At 37.1% G+C, this 6130-nt stretch overlaps 1 protein-coding gene across 1 annotated transcript in view; it reads right to left on the reverse strand.

The window, feature by feature from the left end:
* The window catches only part of LOC102203595 (protein sprouty homolog 3), a 15931-nt gene extending 10064 nt beyond the window's left edge, over positions 1-5867 (reverse strand). The window contains exon 1 of the mRNA XM_005725427.1: positions 5117-5867. The gene's annotated coding sequence lies outside the window, so the exon portion shown is untranslated. The remainder of the gene's footprint in view (positions 1-5116) is intronic.
* Positions 5868-6130: the final 263 nt, after the last annotated feature.

The following is a 6130-nucleotide window of genomic DNA, read 5'->3' on the forward strand; positions in this document are numbered from 1 at the left end:
GAAATAATGAATTCTGTGCTTAAATCATGAATTGTACAATAAATTATGTATTTGCAAATTCATTTTTTAATTATTTTATTTATTCAAGCATTACTACAGTAATTTATTATTTAATAATACAATTTTAAATAAAAACACTATTTTTAAATCTATTTTTCAAAATGAATCATTAATCCATCAATAAATACTTCAAATCGAAAATGATTTTACAAAAAAAGAATGAAACTCAATTAAAAAACATTTTTAAATTCCACATTAAAAAAATAATTTTCAAAATCATTTTTAAAAAACAATTTGAAAAAGAAAAATAATTAAATGGTTTCCAGAATCAAAGATTTATTTCTGACATTTAAAATGGCAATTCCACTCCTCATTTGAAAATCCATTTCCCTTTCCTGTTAGCTCAAGGATTAGCTATTATATTAGCTATTGTGCAGACAACATGGAGAATTTTAATTACATTTAATGCTTTTTTTTTTTTTTTTTTTACTTCTACTTCTGTCTTCTTAGAAACAAGAATCACCCACATTATGAGTCATTATGAGGTCTGCACGGTGCCTGTGGGATACCATTGCAGTGCCATGCTTAGACCATTAATCCCATGCTGTCTTTGTTACTTTTCCTACTATTGAGCTGCCTGATTTCCCAGTGTAAAACTTGGAGCTATTTTAACACAAGAAAACTAATCTATAACTACAGAAAACCTTCAATATTGAAATATGATTTGATCTATGAAAAAATAATGATGGACTGTAAAGCTTCTAATTGCCACAGACCTCTCATTTGAATTTTATACTTCTAGGCAAATAAGTTACATATTCATGTACTTTGCTGTTGTATGTAAAGACTTTGGACTCATAATGGAGCACTACAAGACCCAACTGTACTAGATATAGATTTTAATCCATTCTGCTCAAATTCCAGCTGTATGTACATGCGTGTTTGGCCAATCAGGCACTAAGACCCAGGGGCCTTCCTCTTGATGCCCTCCGGGAGCGCAGCAGGATTGAATGACAATAAACTGGATGAGATACCGGATGTGCCGAATCTGACCCCAACGGAAAGACTGAAATAGACACTGCAGACCAGCAAGTCCAGGCAGAGGGGGTGGGACAGGAGGGGAAGCAGCAAAAGAGGAAGGGAAGAGACAGCGCATGAGTAAGGGATGGTGAAATTAGTAATCATAAAAATGAAAGTGGTGGAGATTTGTTTCAGGAGCTGCACATAAGTTACACTTTTTTTCTTTTTCCTGACACATAATTTATGTAAAACTAAGTTATAGACGGCCAATAACATGAACTGTTATGTTGAGAAATCAGTATGTTTTTTTAAAAAGTACCGATGGATGAAATAGTGATCGCTTATAGGCTACTGTTCATATTACGGTACATGGCAGGCTGCCATCTTGATCTGCACCATTAAGTGTACAATTCTGCCCACTATAGATTTAGCTGTAGGCACGAATATGGATCAATAGATGACGTTTGGAGTTGGAACTAAATAGTTCGAGCGTTGCTGATTTGGATTTGAGTTTACTGTCGTGATTTTTAGGTACATTTTAGACGTTATAAAGGCTCTACCACAGTACCCATAAGATCTTTTCTGGTTCAGACCAGTTAAGTTACTTCCTAATAAGAACTTTACGTTCAATAATGTTATTTTCACGCCTACACCCCTGAAACTGTCTAGAAATAGTCAGCTGGTTGGACAAGATATTAAAGTAGACCAATTATGCTTTTCCTTGTTTTATCTGATAGAAGTTGCATCACAAATGATGGATCCTCAACATAAACGTAGTCAATATTTCTAATAATGAGGTTAGGATTAAGCCCTGTGAGCCTAAAGGTCAGACTTCACACTGCTCTATATGTTTCTTCAACTTTTCAGTCTTTGTGATGTCAAACAAACTTTCAGCTCCTTTGTACAAAGTCTGAGCGATGTCTGATTTTATGGTGACAATATTAATCTTGACTGTTTGGATGGACTGCTTCTTCTTTGTGCTACACCTTAGTGAGGACAACTTCAATGTCCCGACCTCTAAGTTCACACGTGAAAGTGGCTAGCAGTGGATTTACTAATAGATTGTGTGACTTAGAGGCCCAGAAGGAGAAAAAAAGACTGATTTAAGACTAAACAAGTTAGAAGAAATGTGTGAGAACGAGCAGTACTTCATTAACAGTAACAAAGGGGACGCAGTCTAAACATCATGAAAGTATGATAAGAATGCACATTTCTCACATGTGTTGTCAGCAGAGACAAATGAAACCTTGATACCGACTCGATCAGCATTGATTTTCTCATCAAATACTTCAGCGTGCAACAAAATTAACCAACTATACTCAAAAAGTATCCCATGCCGGCATGTTCTTCTCAGTCTGACCACCTATTGTCATTTAAAATTGCTCTATGTGGCTTTATTACCACTTTGGCCTTCTGATCAATCTATTGACCTTCAAGGAGAGGTCAAAGGTCAAATGTGACATGATTTTTTAAATCTTTATCGTGCACTTTCTATATCTTGGCAATACACACCACACTTGTAAGACCTATAGTAATAAGGATTTATTTTTAGTTTTTAGTTGTTAAAGTTGACATTGACGACCTTTGTGGATTAAATGGATTGTTAACATGACCCCACTCTACACCTGCATGCACTCACATGCATGCATGCAAACATTACCAAAAACATAGCAGCTTAGTGGAGGCAATAAGTACCAACCAAGTGGTGACATTTGTGCTGAACGCTTAAAAAGCCCAGCTTGTCTTTGTGATTCGAGTTGCATGCTCTACCAAACTGGTTTAGGGGTATGAGAGAGTATAAAAGTATGCAAGTAGTTTTCCTAATGGAGAAAAACACTTCTTTCACTTTCTGTAAAAGTACCATATTTGAGTGTTTGTATTAATACATTTTTTATGTATATTTCCTGTACTCCGGTCAGTTTAGTTTTCTTAAATCAGTGGTTTCCAAATTCTAGCTTCTTGTACAAACATCGTTGGTGTTATACAATCTGTGATTTGAAGTTTAAGGACAACTAAAGACTGAATAACATCAACCACATGAGGCCTGAAACACGAACGCGACGGTAAAGATTCACACCTGTTGCTTGTTTCACACTCTCGTAGTACCATAGATTTGAAGCAAATCATCAGCTTTCTCATTTTATTCTGTTATATGTTATATAATATATATTTTGAATATTTTATTTGTTCTTTTATAACAGAAGGGAAAAGTTACGAGATTGTGACTAGTTATCTTAGACGTAGAGCCAAATGTGATGTTTGATTGTTCGGAGTAAGCAAGCGACAACAGTCCAGAGAAGCCAGTGGAAAATTCAGATCACATTAAGCGTTTTATTAGAAAATCCTGAGAATATATTTGTAAAGATCTTTAATTTAAAAGGAAAATGGACTTCTTTAAGCAAAAGAAGTCCATTTTCCATCTTTTTTCAAGCCCTAAAGACGACTGAGATATTACGAGCATATAAGCAACATTATGTATTTCTTTCTGAAGGTAAATAAAAGAAATATACATTTAAAGAGGGAACTAGTGGCATCTTTTTACTGTTATTGTCATAAAAAGTATAAAATTCAAATCTAAACTGTATGACATCACTGGATTGACTATTTGGAGGATTTTGTTTGGGGAAAATAAAACTCCTGTAAATATGTTTGACTTTTCTGATGACTGCCTTACAGTCAGGTGACATCTGATGACCTTATGCACAGTTAGCACAAGTTTGTGTTTGATTTGATTGAATCTTCCCAAAATCTGATAAGTTTGTGGTTCTCTAGTTTATTAGGAAGTGTATTAGCTCCTGTTGCGTTCCATCTCCATCCATCCCATCCCTATCTTCAAACATCTTATCATTCTTTTTTGTCTCGTCATAGTTTTCCTCTACAATCCATCCATCCCTTCATGGTCAGCCCCTCTGCCTAGCATTGCCACTCCTCTAATCCCATTCACTTTCTTTTTCTTTCATGCTATCCCATCGGTCCATCCCATCAGTTTCTCATCCACCCACCCCTCCAGTCCCACCCCAGCGGAGATGGGTATTGACATTCTGCATCCGACCTTGAGGACAATCAATCCCAACCCCACATGTCCCCGTCGCAGTTCCCCGCACACACATACTGATGTTAACATGCAGAAACAGTTGGCTAATAGGATTATAGTACACCATTGCATTTGGTTGTTTGATCGCACCTCCCGGTAATTTAAAAGCGTTTGATTAAAGTCACCAGACCTTGTGCAGTAGTTGTTATTGTTTCAAAACATAAATATAAAAGTAAAAATTGACAACAAAGATTCAGTACCGCTAAATGACTGAATGGAGCCACCTTTTGCTTGTTTTACATGTGTAATATGTATTTATAGAGAGTACAGATTCAAGAGTAAAACCCATCTCTTCCTGACTGTTTCTCCAGCAGCCAAGACAAACACAAGAAAGAGAGGAAGGGACAAGACCCGATCTTTTGGAAAAAAATGTTGCAAACATAGTAGGGCAGTGATCAGTGAATTTGACCATTGGTTATCAAGGAGCTGGCTTGCAGTTGATGTTAGGTTCATGTGCACTGAGGCTTTGAAAAGTTCTGATGCCGTTTTACCACGTCAAGAGATGAAATCGACAGGAAATGATGATTTTCAGCTGGATTTACATGAAGATCAGAAGGTTGCCTTGATGTTCTGCAAACTTTTTGGTTTCATTTTGAAAAAGCGAGACTTCATTTTTGGAAAATTTTGATTTATTTTTTTTTTGGTAGGTGCTACTCAAACTCCCACTGTATTACAATAAACTTATCAGTTAATCATATAAAGAACTTTTGAGTATAGAGATGGTTGAGCTTGAAAATTTGCAACATAGTGAACAGCTTATTTTCATTTAAGCAAGTGAGTCAGAACAGGGTCTTTATTTAGAGAACCCAGAAAAAGAACTTAAATGAATTTAACTAAAATGATGCCCAAGTATGAAGTACAAAAAACCTGCAAAGCTGGAAAAAAACTTAATCCGTAATCACTGATTTCAATAAAAAAGAAATTAATGAAAATATCAATTTCATGCAAATCATTAATAGTCCATCAGCAGATCAGATGGCAACAGGATGAATTTATGCTTACCTCCGATTGGTGCGAGATCCATTCTGCAGCAGTGAGCTGGGGCGTCCTGGTTGTCTGTGTGTATGTATGATTTATAGATGTGTCTATATGTCTGTGAAATTTGAGTTGATGTACTTTTTTATTAGTTTTTTTAAATATTTTAATTAAACTCACTTTATTGTACAGCAGGGAGTTATTTTCTCCTCTCCAGTTAATTTTATAAGATTACTGAACTCCTGCTGTCCTAAGGGTGTGTGCCTGAGGGTGACAAAGAGGCTGGGAGGATGCTCTTCCCCAGCACGACGCGCCCTCCTCCTCCTCCTCTTCCCGGAGCTTTTTCCCAGAGCACCACGATCGTGGTGCTGTCCTCCTGAGGTCACCTCCTCCTCCACCTCCTCAAAAAAGCCCAACCATTCCTTTCACACACACAGCAAAGAAGGGCTCCACTCTCTCTGTCCAAGGCATTCAAGTTACCACTGAGCCTTCTGATGCACAGTCTCAAAAGCAGGCACAGTTTTGGCGCTTGTAAATTTTCTCAGTTTTCACGGACAGAAAATTGTCCTCTGCTGCAGGAGAGAGAAATGGGAATATCTCCACGGAGAGCGGAAGGAGCAAAGTGAAATATCTGCAGCTCAGTTCTTTTGGTTGCAAAAATAAACGGTGATGAGAAAAAAGTCTTAATTGAGAAACTGATCGCAGAACTTTATTTTTTATCTTGTGTTTCTCTTTGTGCTGTAGTTTCCTCGCCACTCTCCAAGAGATGAATGACTGAGAGCTGCATGCACTTTCTCTCACTCCCTCTCTCTCTGTCACACAGATACACAGTCCAGTTACCCCTCCTCCTCCCTTCCTCTCTAACTCCTCCCTCTCCCATCACTGAATTAAATTCAATTCTCTGCTGTCTGAACATGACAGAGCAGAACGCACTGTGTTAACTAATAAACAGGTGCTGATTCTTGATGTTTTTCTCTATCCGATGTAGCCCAAACCAGTTTAATTCAAAGTTTGCTCAGTGTTTCCAATGAGGAGTATAAC

The sequence above is a fragment of the Pundamilia nyererei genome, unplaced genomic scaffold (assembly GCF_000239375.1).
Source record: "Pundamilia nyererei isolate P.nyererei 1_Seehausen unplaced genomic scaffold, PunNye1.0 scaffold00015, whole genome shotgun sequence".
NCBI lineage: Eukaryota > Metazoa > Chordata > Actinopteri > Cichliformes > Cichlidae > Pundamilia > Pundamilia nyererei.